Here is a 12,734-nt window from a genome sequence, read left to right on the forward strand (position 1 = left end):
CAGGGGTCATGATGATGATTATGATGACCAGGGGTCATGATGATGATTATGATGACCAGGGGTCATGATGATGATGATGATGACCAGGGGTCATGATGATGACCAGGGGTCATGATGATGACCAGGGGTCATGATGATGATGATGATGATGACCGGGGGTCATGATGATGATGATGATGATGACCGGGGGTCATGATGATGATGATGACCAGGGGTCATGATGATGATGATGATGATGACCAGGGGTCATGATGATGATGATGACCAGGGGTCATGATGATGATGATGACCAGGGGTCATGATGATGATGATGATGATGACCGGGGGTCATGATGATGATGATGACCAGGGGTCATGATGATGATGATGATGACCAGGGGTCATGATGATGATGATGACCAGGGGTCATGATGATGATGATGACCAGGGGTGGTGATGATGATGATGACCAGGGGTCATGGTCATGATGATGATGATGATGATGATGATGACCGGGGGTCATGATGATGATGATGATGATGACCGGGGGTCATGATGATGATGATGATGATGACCAGGGGTCATGATGATGATGATGATGACCAGGGGTCATGATGATGATGATGACCAGGGGTCATGATGATGATGATGATGACCGGGGGTCATGATGATGATGATGACCAGGGGTCATGATGATGATGATGATGACCAGGGGTCATGATGATGATGATGACCAGGGGTCATGATGATGATGATGACCAGGGGTCATGATGATGATGATGACCAGGGGTCATGATGATGATGATGACCAGGGGTCATGATGATGATCAGGGGTCATGGTCATGATGATGATGATGACCAGGGGTCATGATGTTGATGATGACCAGGGGTCATGATGATGATGATGACCAGGGGTCATGATGATGATGATGATGACCAGGGGTCATGATGATGATGATGATGACCAGGGGTCATGATGATTATGATGACCAGGGGTCATGATGATGATGATTATGATGACATGGGGTCATGATGATTATGATGACCAGGGGTCATGATGATGATGATGACCAGGGGTCATGGTCATGATGATGATGATGATGATGACCAGGGGTCATGATGATGATGATGACCAGGGGTCATGATGATGATGATGACCGGGGGTCATGATGATGATGATGACCAGGGGTCATGATGATGATGATGACCAGGGGTCATGATGATGACCAGGGGTCATGATGATGATGATGACCAGGGGTCATGATGATGATGATGACCAGGGGTCATGATGATGACCAGGGGTCATGATGATTATGATGACCAGGGGTCATAATGATTATGATGACCAGGGGTCATGATGATGATTATGATGACCAGGGGTCATGATGATGATTATGATGACCAGGGGTCATGATGATGATTATGATGACCAGGGGTCATGATGATGATGATTATGATGACCAGGGGTCATGATGATGATGATGACCAGGGGTCATGATGATGACCAGGGGTCATGATGATGATGACCGGGGGTCATGATGATGATGACCGGGGGTCATGATGATGATGATGACCAGGGGTCATGATGATGATGATGATGACCAGGGGTCATGATGATGATGATGACCAGGGGTCATGATGATGATGATGATGACCAGGGGTCATGATGATGATGATGATGACCAGGGGTCATGATGATGATGATGATGATGACCAGGGGTCGTGATGATGATGATGATGACCAGGGGTCATGATGATGATGACCAGGGGTCATGATGATGATGAAGACCAGGGGTCATGATCATTATGATGACCAGGGGTCATGATGATTATGATGACCAGGGGTCATGATGATGATGATTATGATGACCAGGGGTCATGATGATGATGATGATGACCAGGGGTCATGATGATGACCAGGGGTCATGATGATGATGATGATGATGATGACCAGGGGTCATGATGATGATGATGATGACCAGGGGTCATGATGATGATGATGACCAGGGGTCATGATGATGATGATGATGATGACCAGGGGTCATGATGATGATGATGACATGGGGTCATGATGATGATGATGATGATGACCAGGGGTCATGATGATGATGACCAGGGGTCATGATGATGATGATGATGACCAGGGGTCATGATGATGATGATGATGACCAGGGGTCATGATGATTATGATGACCAGGGGTCATGATGATGATGATGATGACCAGGGGTCATGATGATGATGATGACCAGGGGTCATGATGATGATGATTATGATGACCAGGGGTCATGATGATGATGATGATGACCAGGGGTCATGATGATGATGATGATGACCAGGGGTCATGATGATGACCAGGGGTCATGATGATGATGATGACCAGGGGTCATGATGATGATGATGACCAGGGGTCATGATGATGATGATGACCAGGGGTCATGATGATGATGATGACCAGGGGTCATGATGATGATGATGACCAGGGGTCATGATGATGATGATGACCAGGGGTCATGATGATGATGATGATGACCAGGGGTCATGATGATGATGATGATGACCAGGGGTCATGATGATGATGATGACCAGGGGGTCATGATGATGATGATGACCAGGGGGTCATGATGATGATGATGACCAGGGGTCATGATGATTATGATGACCAGGGGTCATGATGATGATGATTATGATGACCAGGGGTCATGATGATGATGATGACCAGGGGTCATGATGATGATGATGACCAGGGGTCATGATGATTATGATGACCAGGGGTCATGATGATGATGATGACCGGGGGTCATGATGATGATGATGACCAGGGGTCATGATGATGATGATGATGATGACCGGGGGTCATGATGATGATGATGACCAGGGGTCATGATGATGATGATGATGACCAGGGGTCATGATGATGATGATGACCAGGGGTCATGATGATGATGATGACCAGGGGTGGTGATGATGATGATGACCAGGGGTCATGGTCATGATGATGATGATGATGATGATGATGACCGGGGGTCATGATGATGATGATGATGATGACCGGGGGTCATGATGATGATGATGATGATGACCAGGGGTCATGATGATGATGATGATGACCAGGGGTCATGATGATGATGATGACCAGGGGTCATGATGATGATGATGATGACCGGGGGTCATGATGATGATGATGATGATCGGGAGTCATGATGATGATGATGATGATGATGATGATCGGGAGTCATGATGATGATGATGATGATGATGATCGGGGGTCATGATGATTATGATGATGATGATGATGACCGGGGGTCATGATGATTATGATGACCGGGGGTCATGATGATGATAATGATGATGATGATCGGGGGTCATGATGATGATGATGATGATGATGATGATGATCGGGGGTCATGATGATGATGATGACCGGGGGTCATGATGATGATGATGACCGGGGGTCATCATGATGATGATGATGACCGGGGGTCATCATGATGATGATGATGACCGGGGGTCATCATGATGATGATGATGACCGGGGGTCATCATGATGATGATGATGATGACCGGGGGTCATGATGATGATGACCGGGGGTCATGATGATGATGATGACCAGGGGTCATGATGATGATGACCAGGGGTCATGATGATGATGACTATGATGACCAGGGGTCATGATGATGACCAGGGGTCATGATGATGATTATGATGACCAGGGGTCATGATGATGATGATTATGATGACCAGGGGTCATGATGATGATGATTATGATGACCAGGGGGTCATGATGATGATGATGATTATGATGACCAGGGGTCATGATGATGATGATTATGATGACCAGGGGTCATGATGATGATGATGATGACCAGGGGTCATGATGATGATGATGATGACCAGGGGTCATGATGATGATTATGATGACCAGGGGTCATGATGATGATGATGACCAGGGGTCATGATGATGATGATGATGACCAGGGGTCATGATGATGATGACCAGGGGTCATGATGATGATGATGATGATCGGGGGTCATGATGATGATGATGATGATCGGGGGTCATGATGATGATGATGACCGGGGGTCATGATGATGATGATGACCGGGGGTCATGATGATGATGATGACCGGGGTTCATGATGATGATGATGACCGGGGGTCATGATGATGATGACCGGGGGTCATGATGATGATGATGACCGGGGGTCATGATGATGATGATGACCGGGGGTCATGATGATGATGATGACCAGGGGTCATGATGATGACCAGGGGTCATGATGATGATGATGACCAGGGGTCATGATGATGATGATGACCAGGGGTCATGATGATGACCAGGGGTCATGATGATTATGATGACCAGGGTTCATGATGATGATTATGATGACCAGGGGTCATGATGATGATTATGATGACCAGGGGTCATGATGATGATTATGATGACCAGGGGTCATGATGATGATGATTATGATGACCAGGGGTCATGATGATGATGATGATGATGACCAGGGGTCATGATGATGACCAGGGGTCATGATGATGATGATGATGATGACCGGGGGTCATGATGATGATGATGATGATGACCGGGGGTCATGATGATGATGATGACCAGGGGTCATGATGATGATGATGATGATGACCAGGGGTCATGATGATGATGATGACCAGGGGTCATGATGATGATGATGATGATGACCGGGGGTCATGATGATGATGATGACCAGGGGTCATGATGATGATGATGATGATGATGATGACCAGGGGTCATGATGATGATGATGACCAGGGGTCATGATGATGATGATGACCAGGGGTCATGATGATGATGACCAGGGGTCATGATGATGATGACTATGATGACCAGGGGTCATGATGATGACCAGGGGTCATGATGATGATTATGATGACCAGGGGTCATGATGATGATGATTATGATGACCAGGGGTCATGATGATGATGATTATGATGACCAGGGGTCATGATGATGATGATTATGATGACCAGGGGTCATGATGATGATGATTATGATGACCAGGGGTCATGATGATGATGATGATGACCAGGGGTCATGATGATGATGATGATGACCAGGGGTCATGATGATGATTATGATGACCAGGGGTCATGATGATGATGATGACCAGGGGTCATGATGATGATGATGATGACCAGGGGTCATGATGATGATGATGATGACCAGGGGTCATGATGATGATGATGATGATCGGGGGTCATGATGATGATGATGATGATGATCGGGGGTCATGATGATGATGATGACCGGGGGTCATGATGATGATGATGACCGGGGGTCATGATGATGATGATGACCGGGGTTCATGATGATGATGATGACCGGGGGTCATGATGATGATGACCGGGGGTCATGATGATGATGATGACCGGGGGTCATGATGATGATGATGACCGGGGGTCATGATGATGATGATGACCAGGGGTCATGATGATGACCAGGGGTCATGATGATGACCAGGGGTCATGATGATGATGATGACCAGGGGTCATGATGATGATGATGACCAGGGGTCATGATGATGACCAGGGGTCATGATGATTATGATGACCAGGGGTCATGATGATGATTATGACCAGGGGTCATGATGATGATTATGATGACCAGGGGTCATGATGATGATTATGATGACCAGGGGTCATGATGATGATTATGATGACCAGGGGTCATGATGATGATGATGATGACCAGGGGTCATGATGATGACCAGGGGTCATGATGATGACCAGGGGTCATGATGATGACCAGGGGTCATGATGATGATGATGATGATGACCGGGGGTCATGATGATGATGATGATGATGACCGGGGGTCATGATGATGATGATGACCAGGGGTCATGATGATGATGATGATGATGACCAGGGGTCATGATGATGATGATGACCAGGGGTCATGATGATGATGATGACCAGGGGTCATGATGATGATGATGATGATGACCGGGGGTCATGATGATGATGATGACCAGGGGTCATGATGATGATGATGATGACCAGGGGTCATGATGATGATGATGACCAGGGGTCATGATGATGATGATGACCAGGGGTGGTGATGATGATGATGACCAGGGGTCATGGTCATGATGATGATGATGATGATGATGACCGGGGGTCATGATGATGATGATGATGATGACCGGGGGTCATGATGATGATGATGATGATGACCAGGGGTCATGATGATGATGATGATGACCAGGGGTCATGATGATGATGATGACCAGGGGTCATGATGATGATGATGATGACCGGGGGTCATGATGATGATGATGACCAGGGGTCATGATGATGATGATGATGACCAGGGGTCATGATGATGATGATGACCAGGGGTCATGATGATGATGATGACCAGGGGTCATGATAATGATGATGACCAGGGGTCATGATGATGATGATGACCAGGGGTCATGATGATGATCAGGGGTCATGGTCATGATGATGATGATGACCAGGGGTCATGATGTTGATGATGACCAGGGGTCATGATGATGATGATGACCAGGGGTCATGATGATGATGATGATGACCAGGGGTCATGATGATGATGATGATGACCAGGGGTCATGATGATTATGATGACCAGGGGTCATGATGATGATGATTATGATGACATGGGGTCATGATGATTATGATGACCAGGGGTCATGATGATGATGATGACCAGGGGTCATGGTCATGATGATGATGATGATGATGACCAGGGGTCATGATGATGATGATGACCAGGGGTCATGATGATGATGATGACCGGGGGTCATGATGATGATGATGACCAGGGGTCATGATGATGATGATGACCAGGGGTCATGATGATGATGATGACCAGGGGTCATGATGATGACCAGGGGTCATGATGATGATGATGACCAGGGGTCATGATGATGATGATGACCAGGGGTCATGATGATGACCAGGGGTCATGATGATTATGATGACCAGGGGTCATAATGATTATGATGACCAGGGGTCATGATGATGATTATGATGACCAGGGGTCATGATGATGATTATGATGACCAGGGGTCATGATGATGATTATGATGACCAGGGGTCATGATGATGATGATTATGATGACCAGGGGTCATGATGATGATGATGACCAGGGGTCATGATGATGACCAGGGGTCATGATGATGATGACCGGGGGTCATGATGATGATGACCGGGGGTCATGATGATGATGATGACCAGGGGTCATGATGATGATGATGATGACCAGGGGTCATGATGATGATGATGACCAGGGGTCATGATGATGATGATGATGACCAGGGGTCATGATGATGATGATGATGATGACCAGGGGTCGTGATGATGATGATGACATGGGGTCATGATGATGATGATGATGATGACCAGGGGTCATGATGATGATGACCAGGGGTCATGATGATGATGATGATGACCAGGGGTCATGATGATGATGATGATGACCAGGGGTCATGATGATTATGATGACCAGGGGTCATGATGATGATGATGATGACCAGGGGTCATGATGATGATGATGACCAGGGGTCATGATGATGATGATTATGATGACCAGGGGTCATGATGATGATGATGATGACCAGGGGTCATGATGATGATGATGATGACCAGGGGTCATGATGATGACCAGGGGTCATGATGATGATGATGACCAGGGGTCATGATGATGATGATGACCAGGGGTCATGATGATTATGATGACCAGGGGTCATGATGATGATGATGACCAGGGGTCATGATGATGATGATGACCAGGGGTCATGATGATGATGATGACCAGGGGTCATGATGATGATGATGATGACCAGGGGTCATGATGATGATGATGATGACCAGGGGTCATGATGATGATGATGACCAGGGGGTCATGATGATGATGATGACCAGGGGGTCATGATGATGATGATGACCAGGGGGTCATGATGATGATGATGATGACCAGGGGTCATGATGATTATGATGACCAGGGGTCATGATGATGATGATTATGATGACCAGGGGTCATGATGATGATGATGACCAGGGGTCATGATGATGATGATGACCAGGGGTCATGATGATGATGATGACCAGGGGTCATGATGATTATGATGACCAGGGGTCATGATGATGATGATGACCGGGGGTCATGATGATGATGATGACCAGGGGTCATGATGATGATGATGATGATGACCGGGGGTCATGATGATGATGATGACCAGGGGTCATGATGATGATGATGATGACCAGGGGTCATGATGATGATGATGACCAGGGGTCATGATGATGATGATGACCAGGGGTGGTGATGATGATGATGACCAGGGGTCATGGTCATGATGATGATGATGATGATGATGATGACCGGGGGTCATGATGATGATGATGATGATGACCGGGGGTCATGATGATGATGATGATGATGACCAGGGGTCATGATGATGATGATGATGACCAGGGGTCATGATGATGATGATGACCAGGGGTCATGATGATGATGATGATGACCGGGGGTCATGATGATGATGATGATGATCGGGAGTCATGATGATGATGATGATGATGATGATGATCGGGAGTCATGATGATGATGATGATGATGATGATCGGGGGTCATGATGATTATGATGATGATGATGATGACCGGGGGTCATGATGATTATGATGACCGGGGGTCATGATGATGATAATGATGATGATGATCGGGGGTCATGATGATGATGATGATGATGATGATGATGATCGGGGGTCATGATGATGATGATGACCGGGGGTCATGATGATGATGATGACCGGGGGTCATCATGATGATGATGATGACCGGGGGTCATCATGATGATGATGATGACCGGGGGTCATCATGATGATGATGATGACCGGGGGTCATCATGATGATGATGATGATGACCGGGGGTCATGATGATGATGACCGGGGGTCATGATGATGATGATGACCAGGGGTCATGATGATGATGACCAGGGGTCATGATGATGATGACTATGATGACCAGGGGTCATGATGATGACCAGGGGTCATGATGATGATTATGATGACCAGGGGTCATGATGATGATGATTATGATGACCAGGGGTCATGATGATGATGATTATGATGACCAGGGGGTCATGATGATGATGATGATTATGATGACCAGGGGTCATGATGATGATGATTATGATGACCAGGGGTCATGATGATGATGATGATGACCAGGGGTCATGATGATGATGATGATGACCAGGGGTCATGATGATGATTATGATGACCAGGGGTCATGATGATGATGATGACCAGGGGTCATGATGATGATGATGATGACCAGGGGTCATGATGATGATGACCAGGGGTCATGATGATGATGATGATGATCGGGGGTCATGATGATGATGATGATGATCGGGGGTCATGATGATGATGATGACCGGGGGTCATGATGATGATGATGACCGGGGGTCATGATGATGATGATGACCGGGGTTCATGATGATGATGATGACCGGGGGTCATGATGATGATGACCGGGGGTCATGATGATGATGATGACCGGGGGTCATGATGATGATGATGACCGGGGGTCATGATGATGATGATGACCGGGGGTCATGATGATGATGATGACCAGGGGTCATGATGATGACCAGGGGTCATGATGATGATGATGACCAGGGGTCATGATGATGATGATGACCAGGGGTCATGATGATGACCAGGGGTCATGATGATTATGATGACCAGGGTTCATGATGATGATTATGATGACCAGGGGTCATGATGATGATTATGATGACCAGGGGTCATGATGATGATTATGATGACCAGGGGTCATGATGATGATGATTATGATGACCAGGGGTCATGATGATGATGATGATGACCAGGGGTCATGATGATGACCAGGGGTCATGATGATGATGATGATGATGACCGGGGGTCATGATGATGATGATGATGATGACCGGGGGTCATGATGATGATGATGACCAGGGGTCATGATGATGATGATGATGATGACCAGGGGTCATGATGATGATGATGACCAGGGGTCATGATGATGATGATGATGATGACCGGGGGTCATGATGATGATGATGACCAGGGGTCATGATGATGATGATGATGATGATGATGACCAGGGGTCATGATGATGATGATGACCAGGGGTCATGATGATGATGATGACCAGGGGTCATGATGATGATGACCAGGGGTCATGATGATGATGACTATGATGACCAGGGGTCATGATGATGACCAGGGGTCATGATGATGATTATGATGACCAGGGGTCATGATGATGATGATTATGATGACCAGGGGTCATGATGATGATGATTATGATGACCAGGGGTCATGATGATGATGATTATGATGACCAGGGGTCATGATGATGATGATTATGATGACCAGGGGTCATGATGATGATGATGATGACCAGGGGTCATGATGATGATGATGATGACCAGGGGTCATGATGATGATTATGATGACCAGGGGTCATGATGATGATGATGACCAGGGGTCATGATGATGATGATGATGACCAGGGGTCATGATGATGATGATGATGACCAGGGGTCATGATGATGATGATGATGATCGGGGGTCATGATGATGATGATGATGATGATCGGGGGTCATGATGATGATGATGACCGGGGGTCATGATGATGATGATGACCGGGGGTCATGATGATGATGATGACCGGGGTTCATGATGATGATGATGACCGGGGGTCATGATGATGATGACCGGGGGTCATGATGATGATGATGACCGGGGGTCATGATGATGATGATGACCGGGGGTCATGATGATGATGATGACCAGGGGTCATGATGATGACCAGGGGTCATGATGATGACCAGGGGTCATGATGATGATGATGACCAGGGGTCATGATGATGATGATGACCAGGGGTCATGATGATGACCAGGGGTCATGATGATTATGATGACCAGGGGTCATGATGATGATTATGACCAGGGGTCATGATGATGATTATGATGACCAGGGGTCATGATGATGATTATGATGACCAGGGGTCATGATGATGATTATGATGACCAGGGGTCATGATGATGATGATGATGACCAGGGGTCATGATGATGACCAGGGGTCATGATGATGACCAGGGGTCATGATGATGATGATGATGATGACCGGGGGTCATGATGATGATGATGATGATGACCGGGGGTCATGATGATGATGATGACCAGGGGTCATGATGATGATGATGATGATGACCAGGGGTCATGATGATGATGATGACCAGGGGTCATGATGATGATGATGACCAGGGGTCATGATGATGATGATGATGATGACCGGGGGTCATGATGATGATGATGACCAGGGGTCATGATGATGATGATGATGACCAGGGGTCATGATGATGATGATGACCAGGGGTCATGATGATGATGATGACCAGGGGTGGTGATGATGATGATGACCAGGGGTCATGGTCATGATGATGATGATGATGATGATGACCGGGGGTCATGATGATGATGATGATGATGACCGGGGGTCATGATGATGATGATGATGATGACCAGGGGTCATGATGATGATGATGATGACCAGGGGTCATGATGATGATGATGACCAGGGGTCATGATGATGATGATGATGACCGGGGGTCATGATGATGATGATGACCAGGGGTCATGATGATGATGATGATGACCAGGGGTCATGATGATGATGATGACCAGGGGTCATGATGATGATGATGACCAGGGGTCATGATAATGATGATGACCAGGGGTCATGATGATGATGATGACCAGGGGTCATGATGATGATCAGGGGTCATGGTCATGATGATGATGATGACCAGGGGTCATGATGTTGATGATGACCAGGGGTCATGATGATGATGATGACCAGGGGTCATGATGATGATGATGATGACCAGGGGTCATGATGATGATGATGATGACCAGGGGTCATGATGATTATGATGACCAGGGGTCATGATGATGATGATTATGATGACATGGGGTCATGATGATTATGATGACCAGGGGTCATGATGATGATGATGACCAGGGGTCATGGTCATGATGATGATGATGATGATGACCAGGGGTCATGATGATGATGATGACCAGGGGTCATGATGATGATGATGACCGGGGGTCATGATGATGATGATGACCAGGGGTCATGATGATGATGATGACCAGGGGTCATGATGATGATGATGACCAGGGGTCATGATGATGACCAGGGGTCATGATGATGATGATGACCAGGGGTCATGATGATGATGATGACCAGGGGTCATGATGATGACCAGGGGTCATGATGATTATGATGACCAGGGGTCATAATGATTATGATGACCAGGGGTCATGATGATGATTATGATGACCAGGGGTCATGATGATGATTATGATGACCAGGGGTCATGATGATGATTATGATGACCAGGGGTCATGATGATGATGATTATGATGACCAGGGGTCATGATGATGATGATGACCAGGGGTCATGATGATGACCAGGGGTCATGATGATGATGACCGGGGGTCATGATGATGATGACCGGGGGTCATGATGATGATGATGACCAGGGGTCATGATGATGATGATGATGACCAGGGGTCATGATGATGATGATGACCAGGGGTCATGATGATGATGATGATGACCAGGGGTCATGATGATGATGATGATGATGACCAGGGGTCGTGATGATGATGATGATGACCAGGGGT

This window comes from Lissotriton helveticus, chromosome 10 (genome assembly GCF_964261635.1).
Source record: "Lissotriton helveticus chromosome 10, aLisHel1.1, whole genome shotgun sequence".
In the NCBI taxonomy this organism is placed as follows: domain Eukaryota; kingdom Metazoa; phylum Chordata; class Amphibia; order Caudata; family Salamandridae; genus Lissotriton; species Lissotriton helveticus.